Source organism: Mus pahari, chromosome X (genome assembly GCF_900095145.1).
Source record: "Mus pahari chromosome X, PAHARI_EIJ_v1.1, whole genome shotgun sequence".
NCBI lineage: Eukaryota > Metazoa > Chordata > Mammalia > Rodentia > Muridae > Mus > Mus pahari.
Genome location: NC_034613.1, coordinates 114,732,233 through 114,742,107, shown reverse-complemented (window position 1 = coordinate 114,742,107; position 9,875 = coordinate 114,732,233).

The window sequence follows — 9,875 nt, the reverse complement described above, 5'->3', positions numbered from 1 at the left end:
TGAGGATCTCTTCCAATGAATAAACTCCAACACTCGCAAACAGTCTTGATTTTAGGGTTGTTTTTGTAAATCTGTACTTTTGTAGAAGTGTATGACAGTTGCTGATAACTTCTCACCTATACCTGACAGTTAAGTGCTAATAAGTGCCCATTTAAGCTTGCTTACAGTTTCAGAGGGTCAGTCCATTATCATGATGTCTGGAAGCATGGCAGTGTGCAGGCAGACATGGTGCTAGAGGAGGAGCTGAGAATTCTGTATCTAGATCTGCAGGCACAGAAGAGGGGGAGGGGGAAGAGGGGGTAAGGAGAGAGACAGAGAGAGAGAGAAACTTGGCCTGGGCTTCAGCCTGGCTTGAGCATTTAAAATGTCAAAGCCCACCCCCCAGTGACATGCTTTCTTCAACAAAGCCACATCTACTCCAGGCAAGATCATACCTCCTAGTCCACATCAAGTAGTGCTGCTCCCTAATGGCAAAGCATTCAGGTATATGAGCCTATGGGGGCCATTCCTATTCAAACCACCACACCCATTATCCATACTGAGCAATGTCCATCCATCCCCAGGAATTCTCATACCCGTCTTTTCCAAGTTGGAACAAAGATCCACCAGATGGCTGAATATGTATGGTTGTGGAAAAGCATCCACTTAACATACCACTCTAGGTGGTAGCCTATGCATGTGACCTGAGGGACAAATGGCTTGAGGCTTTTTTGGCTGAGATCTGTGCCTCAGGGCTTGGAGGGTTTCTAAAAGGCCTTTTGTTGCCTATCTGCATCCCTCCTCAGTGGTTGAAGCTATAAGGACGTCATGTACATATTGGAGCAGGATGTTTTGTGGATCTGCACTCAGGACCTCAACAATTTCTGAGTTTTTGAACCACTGTGGCAACTGAGTCCATGTTAGTTGGCCAGTGTATCTACCCTCTGGGTCAGTAAATTCAAAGATAAATGTGGGTTGGCCGACTGGGCCCAGTAGAAGGCAGAAGTAGTATGAAACCCCTACCCTGCTAATTAGTCCTTTACAAAGACGTTTTCTACTGGTCTATTTCCACCATTTTCTCTCTTGTCCTTGTTCCTAAAGGTAACAAATACTGCACGGAGGAGTTTCTTTCCCTGTCTGTCTTTGGCTGAATCTCAGCTATTGTAAAGTTTCAGAGCAACTTCTAAAGGTTGAGAATATTTTTCATCCCTTCAAATTTCTCTAATTTCTGAAACTTTCTCCTGATGTTTGGGAATGACTGCATGAAAAAAAGCAATATTAGTGGTTGGCTGTTTTCAGGGGTAACAGGTTCTATGGGAGTAAATACCAGGTACACCTCACAGAGCTTTCCAGAAACTCAGTGGTCAGGTTATCAGGCCTTTGAATTACCTGAATAACCTGGAACAAGGTGATAGGATTTTGGCTGTGCTTAGTCCCCCCCAACAATGTTTGGTGAAAAGCATCTAACAATCCCTTGCCTTTCTTGTGGAGAAGACTTTGGGCCCTCTTACATTTCCTGATAGTTAAGTCAGGACATAAAGAGGCAGAATGTCTATGTCTTCAGACGAAACAGGGAGAACCTGCAGTGGTCTTGGTTTCTCCTAGTGTTCCAACTGGACCAAGAGAACCCTGACTCCCAAAGAAAGCACAAGTTTTCAAGCCATGAAGACCAAGGGCTACCCAGCAATTAGCATAAGGAAATTGATCAGGAAGACAGGGAGAGTCTGTTAACAACATCTCTGACTGCCTGGGGATTCAGAGAGTCCCTCAGATGGCTATCCCACCTTGAAAAGAGGGCCACTGATATTTACAAAGAATGCAGTGTCTTCCAGATGAAAAATTAATACCATAATTGTTCCCATCTGAAAAGTCCTTTTGAAAGTGTTTTAACATATGTTTTAAAGGGTGTCTAAGTTAAGGTTTCCATTGCTGAGAAGAGACACCATGACCAAGCCAACTCTTATAAAGGACAACATTTAATTGGGGCTGGCTTACAGGTTCAGATGTTTAGTCCATTATCATCATAGCAAGAACATGGCAGCGTCCAGGTAGATACTGTACTGGAGGAGCTGAGAGTTCTACATCTTGTTCCAAAGGCAAATAGGCTTCTCAGGCAGCTAGGAGGAGGGTCGCTAAGCCCACCTCTATAGTGACACACTTCAACAAGGCCACACATCCAAATAGTGCCACTCCTTTAACCAAGAATATTCAAACCACCACAGAGGGTTTCTCTGGATGTTTGTATTCTCTGTCATCACAAGGTCAAGTCAGCCTGACTTATAGATACCATGATAGACGCAATATACGCACAGATAACAAATGACCAGACAAATCAAAGGTGACCATTAAACAGTCATTCATCCAATAAACCAGAGGGCTCTGGTAAGTTTCACACAGATCTGGACACAGGATCTACAAGACTGATCATGTCGGACCTCCTCTCTCATGTCCTATTCAAGTGCACTTACCTCCAGAGGCACCCAAGCCAGACGATCTTTGTTTTACCCTTCTGGACGGTGGTATTGTGGTCCCTCTTGAGCTTTCTGCAATAATTGGTCACAATGATTTTCTTGGTTCTCTGGAACATCTCAGGCTTGAGTCCTAAGAGATGTTCCAGAGAACCAAGAGTCCTCTCAGCCTGCTATACTCTTCCCAACACCTGTGCATCTTGAGGCCCCTAAATATCTGGGTCCAGTCTTTAGGATCTCGGTGGGACCTCCAAAACATTACAGAGACTTCACCAGAGATAAGCACTCAGACACACAGTATATATATATATATATATATATATATATATATATATATATATATATATATATATATGTGTGTGTGTGTGTGTGTGTGTGTGTGTGTGTACAGAACATAGTTTTTTTGTTTTTTTTTGTTTTTTGTTTTTGTTTTTTTGCTTTTTAAAGGTGGAAACTGAAGCTATGTCCTAGAATCTCCCTTGGTAGCTACAGGGTGGGGGTGTTCTTAGAAATAAGCATTTGAAGCAAGTAAGTTTGACAGAGGCTAACACATGCAATAAGATGGAAGTGGGTTTCCTTAAACAGTTTAACAGAAGCTGATGTGAGTTAGGTGGAGGGAGTTTCACACAAAGACAGTTTAATAGACACTAAGTTAGCCAGAATGTCCTGACCTTGGGTTTCTAGAATATTGTTGGCTCGTTTTCCATGAGATTTTGCATCAAGGAGATCAGATTCTAGTCGAGATCATGGAATGGCCTCTGTAGGCTTTATACTTTTCAAAACCTACTTTAATAGTGTACTTAAATACTTTACACTCCCTTCCACCCCACCACACACTGGAGGGAGTGGAAAGGAAAGGTTAATAGAGCAAAGGAGGATGTGGACTTGTTTATAAATAGTTCTTTGGAGTGAATCCAGTCTGCATTGTCAGGATATCAGCAGTTCAGTTCACGTGAATCAGCATTGGTAGCTCCATCCACTCCCAGGCCCCATTCATGGCAGTTTGATCCAGAAGAAAGGCTCTCCCAATCTCCCCAAATCCTTGGAAGCAGCAAGAAGCCCCTGGAACACCACCAGTTCTTTGGTGCATATTTCTCTACAAAATGACAATAAACAAAGATTCAAAAAGATCATTGTGTAGTCATCAAAGACCAGTGTCAGCCAAGCCCAATGAGGAGTGGCAAAGTAAATCAGTACTACACACTGTCATTCACTGTCTGTTGGGTTATATTTATACCATTTCCAAACATCACATGTTCTCCCAAGCATCCACTCTAGCCAAACATCACACACCCTTTTCCCAGGCAGCTCCAGAGACAAAACAAAAACACCCCCCCCCAAAAAAAAAAAACCCACCACATATCTGTTCTCAGTAAAGCAACATTTCATGTGTCTGCTTCAGCAAAAACATCCTCTCATAAGACAGTTAACTGACAAACATCACATGATACAATCGAGTCTCCAATAAAACCACAGATTTCCACTTCAGGCCTCAGCAAGAATAGAAGATGGAGGAACTTCTACACTGTCTTGCTCCATCACATTCCTCGCTGATGTTATGGGCACACACCAGAAATTCTTTTATTTCCCATTCTACATAATACAGATTACCAGCATGTGTGCAATTACTTCCACACCGTTTGGATCTAAACTTGTCCTCCTTGTTGTGCAGCAAGCATTTTTACCACTAAGCCATCCCATCCTTGTGGCACATTCTTTTATTTGATGGCATATCCTTATTGTGAGTTGTCTTCTACAGAATGAAGGATACATTACAGAGAATTAAACATGATATTTGGGACCATCAGATTTGGTAGGTTTTAATTTTCTGATTTATTTTTACATGTATTAGAGTTGAATTTTAAGGGGACAAGCAATTGGTATGCTTAGAGTTAATGGAGGCAGGCATAATTATGTGAGAGCCTAGGAAGGGGCTGCATTATTATTACATATGGACAGAGCAAATAATTTACTTAGTCTCTGCTTAACAGCTTAAGTGGCAAAAAATGATGCAGTTTATCCTTTTCATCAAGACTTGTGGTTTCCACTCTTTTTTCATAGCATACTTCACAAACAGAAGTCTGTTGTACAAAGGCCTTTTTCTTAACAGTTTGCTGTCTCAGTGACGTGGAAATAATTCACTCTCATCCAGCAGTAAACATCTTGCACATAAATGAGTTTAGGTCTAGTTTCCTATGATTCATAAAATAACATTGAAACAGCAGTTGTCATCCAGGATTATCATTTTCTCAGCCTCAAGTTAAGATATATATATGTGCAAATTACATTTGCTAGGCTGCAGCTCCACGCCTCTGCTTATGTTTCCTGTCACCTGTGGTCTCATCTTCAAAGCAGTTGAGTTATCTGGGCGTCAGTTTTAAATTATAACATCAATGTACATAGGCAGACATTAGTTACCAAGAACAGATGAAAAATGGCCAGAGACACATAATATGCTAGAAAGTAATTCAAAGAAGAAAATCATTTAAATAAAATCCATGCCTAGTTCATCCCTTAGATCAAAAAAATCTCACTAACTGTGATTTAAAATTATTACAAAATGCTACAGGCATGTTAGCTTCAAGATTAATCTGGAATTTAATTAATCAGCATTTCTATATAATGAAATATTTTGCTCTGGTCCCTTTAAGCATGCTAAATAAATTTAAATATTAAACCAGAAATTCTCTACTTGCGTATTTCTGGGCATGAGAAGACTTTTCCCAATTTTTTATCTTCACCCTTCAACGGAGGTATTCTCCATAAAGAGCTTAGCACAGGGTCAGGTGCAGTTGCCATTCAGTTAGTGGTTACCCTGAGCACTGTAGTCACACCTCATTTAAAGAGCACAAAGCAACACAGCCATTCTGGCTGTAAGGATAAAGAAATGGAATGCAATAGAGATGACGAAGTCAGAAGTACTATACGTTCTGGTTCATTGACTACGTCTGCTATGTATATTACAAACATTCAGTAAATTACTCATAATAGTAGTAATTAGACATTCTGCTTTTCACTGAATATTTATTTTTTCTCTATAGCATGTAGTTTTGTCTACACCCTTCTGTGTTCCTGGCTTGTCACAGGCACGCACCAACCCAGGAACTATCTTGGATCTGAAAAAAGAAAGCACACACACATGCACACACACACACACACACACACACCCCAGTTATTCTTAAAATGCCTTGGCTAACACAGTGACTGATCGATCACTGCTAAACTTCTCCTGCTACCCCAGGCCCAGTCGGGGAAGTGGCCACTCACATGGCTGGTCAGCTTTATCTACTCCATTTCTCATTCCCTTTTCCTTCTTCTCACCATCTCTCTCGATTCCTCTAGGTCCTACTTGTGTAACTCTCAGTGTCTTGCCCCATGCTCAGTCATCGGCTATTGGCAACTTTATGGATAGATCAAAAACTAATGGAAGGTAAGGGCTTTCAGCATTAGTAAGCAGGTTCCAGATCAAGGCATCAGAATCACCCTCTACACTTCACAATAATGATAAATAATAAGTAAATATTTGTACATAGCTAGGCAAGAGTGCTGACATAACATCTGATATCCAGTGAAGTATTCCATATGTAGGAATAACATTCAAATGTCACAAAAATGTCTGTATACCACATACATGGCCTGATGCAGTGACCAGAGAGGACATAGGATCCTCTGGAACTAGAACTACAGGCAGCTGTGAACTGCCATGTGGGTCCTTGGAATTGAACTTTGATACGCTAGAAGGGCAATCTGTGCTCTTAACTACTGAGTCACCTCAAATTACTTTCTAATTGCTGTGATTATCTTATTAGGAGAAGAGAGCCAAATTGGGATGCTTTTGAGAGTATGAGGGATATGATAAATGCTCACCATAAGGACAACTGGCAAAATCAGAATGTATGACCACTTTCTAGAAATATGAAAAAGATTAATTACTCACCTTACTAAACTTCCTTTCTCCACATCACACCCATTACTATGACTACAGAAGGATGTTACTATATTAAAGAATCAGGATTAATTTCAACTTATTATGTTGCCATTGTGCTGAGGAGGCATTTCATTGAAAATTAATGTGGTAATTTTTCTTTTGGTCAGATACATTTACATGAATATGACAACAATCACAGATATCTCAAATAATTTAATTATGCACTTCAAGGTCCTAGAAAGTTAAAAAACAAAAAAAAAAATGCTCAAACTCACTCCCTACCGACTCAGCCAATGAGGCACAGACAGTGGCCCAAAGTGAGAAGCTGATCTGGGCTGCACTGGTGAGTGTCTTTAGTGTTCAACCTTGGAGAATGTGAAAGAAATTGTATGTTTGATTTTTATCTGTTTGTTTTATGGTTTATATGTATGTATGTATGTATGTATGTATGTATGTATGTATGTATGTATGTATGTCTATGTATTCTTCTATGTATGTATGTATGTGTGTATACATATATGTATATATGTATTCTTTTCTCATATATTACATCCTGACCACAGTTTCTCTTCCCTTCTCTCCTTCAAGCCCCTCCCCCTGACCTCCCCTCTCCCTCAGATCCACTCAGCATCCTCTGTTTCTCTCCAGAAAGGCTAGGTCTTCCAGGGATATCAAACTAAACATGGAATAACAAGTGACAATAAGACTATGTCCCCTCATACTAAGGCTGGATGAAGTAACCCAATAAGAGGACAAGGGTTCCAAAAACAGATAAAAGAGTCATAGATAGTCTTTGCTCACACTGTTAAGAATCCCACAAGAAGACCAAGAGACACAACCATAACACATATACAGAGGACCTAGATAAGACCTATACAGGCTGCTTGATCTCTGCAAGTCCTCATGAGTCCTGGTCAGCTGATTCTGTAGGTCCTGTTCTTGTGGTGTCCTTGACTCCTCTGGGTCATCTGATACTTCCTCCCCCTCCTCCACAGGACTCCCCAAGCTCTGCCTACTGTTTAGCTATGGGATTCTGCATCTGCTCCGATCAACATCTGTTGCTGAATTAAGTCTCTTTAAAGACAACTGGACTAGCTAATGTCTACACATATAGCAGAATATCATTAGGAATCATTCTACTTATTTATTTTTCTAGTTGTATTTGGTTCTAACCTAGGTCTCTGGGCTATCCAGCCTCTGGTTCCTGGCCATACAGGAAGTGTCAGGAGTGGTGTCCCTCTCATGGCATGGGTCTCAAGTTGGACCAGTCCTGGTTGTCCACTCCCACAATTTCTGCACCAACTTTACCCCAACACATCTTGCAGGCAGAACAAATTATATGTTGAAGGTTTTGTAGCTGGTTGATGTTCCAATCCCTACACTGGAAGACTTGCTGGGTTACAGGAGATGGGTAATTCAGGCTACGTGTCCCCCATTACTAGGAGTCTTCACTAGTGAATGTGAAGACCATAGTAGATTCCTGGAAATTTCCATTACACTAGGGTTTTACTTTACCTTCAAATCCCTGCCAATTCCAGTTGTCTTTCCTAGTACTTTCTTCCTCCATCCTCCTCTGACCTGATCCTTCCTATCTTCATCTCCACCTTTCTCCCAATCTACCCACAAAATCTATTCCAATTTCCCCTCCAGGAGGATCCATGCATAGTCTGAATATCTTTTACTTTACAGTTACACCCAATTAAAAGTTAGCACATATCACGGTTGTCTTTTAGGGCCTGGGATGCCTTGCTCAGGAAGATTTTTTTGATGATTCTTTTGCCTGAAAATTTCATGATGCTATTTTCTTACAGTTAAGTAATATTCCACTGTGTAAATGAACCACATTTTCTTTATCCATTCTTCAGCTAAGGAACATCTAGGTTGTTTCCAGTTTCTGACTATTGTGAATAAAGCTGTTATGAACATAGCTGAGTTAGTATTCTTGTGATAGAATTAATCATCCTTTGTGTGTATGCCCAGGAGATGTAGAGCTGGGTCTTGAGATAGATTGAGTCCTAATTTTCTGAGAAACCACTTTATTTCCAAAGTGGCTGTACAAGTTTGCGCTTGATAAGCTACTAAAAGGAAAGCTACATTCCAAGAAAGCTAACTACACACACACAAAACAGAGGAAATAAATAATCTCATGTCAGCAAAACCAAAAAAGGTTAACCACCCTCAAACACACCAAAATAACAGGAATTAAAACTCACTGGGCATTAATATCTCTCGATATCACTGGACTCAATTCTCCAATAAAAAGAAAAAGACTATTGGAACAAATGAGAAAACAGGATCCATCATTCCACTGCATAAAAGAAACACTCCTGAGCAAAAATAGATAAACATTAACTTAGAGTAAAAGGCTGGAAAAAGATTTTCCAAGCAAATGGACTCAAGAAGCAAGCTGGAATACTCATTCTAATATCTAATAAAATAGATTTTCAACCAAAGTTAATCAAAAGAGATAAGGAAGAACACTTTATACTCATCAAAGGAAAAATCCACTAAGACAATATATAAATCCTCAACACGTAAACCCTAAATGCAAGGGCACTCATATTTGTAAAAGAAACCACTAAAACACATCAAACCTTACACATTAATAGTGTGAGACTTCAATACCTCACTCTCACCAATGGACAGGTTACCCAGAGAAAAACAGAGAATGGAACTAACAGACGTGAAAGGACCAAAAGGACCTAACATCTCTCACCCAAACATTATATATATATATATATATATATATATATATATATATATATATATATATATTTCTCAGCATGACATGGATGGAAACTTCTCCAAAACTGACCATATACTCAGTTACAAAACAAGCCTCAACAGATAGAACAAAATTTAAACAATATTCTATATCTTATTAGACCACCATGGATTAAAGTGGATTTCAACAACAGAAACAACAGAAAGTCTACTACTCATGGAAACTAAACAACTCTTTACAGTTTCTTAATCATAGTCATGTCAAAAGGTTTGAGTGTACCTGTCTCCTGCATCTTGCATTACGAGGGAAATGGTGACTGATTAAGATAATACTGGTGACCACTTAAGAAAGAGTGCTAGTCTTTCATTCACTTTTTTCTTTTCTTTTTTTTAAACTTATTTTATTAGATATTTTCTTCATTTATATTTCAAATACTATCCCGAAAGTTCCCTATACCCTCCCCCCACCCTGCTCCCCTGCCCACCCACTCCCACTTCTTGGCCCTGGCGTTCCCATATATGGGGCATATAAAGTTTGCAAGACCAAGGGGCATCTCTTCCCAACGATGGCTGATTAGGCTATCTTCTGCTACATATGCAGCTAGAGACACGAGCTCTGGGGGTACTGATTAGTTCATATTGTTGTTTCACCTATAGGGTTGCAGCCCCCTTCAGCTACTTGGGTAATTTCTCTAGCTCCTCCATTGGGGTCTCTGTGTTCTATCCTATAGATGACTGTGGGCATCCACTTCTATATTTGCCAGGCATTGGCATAG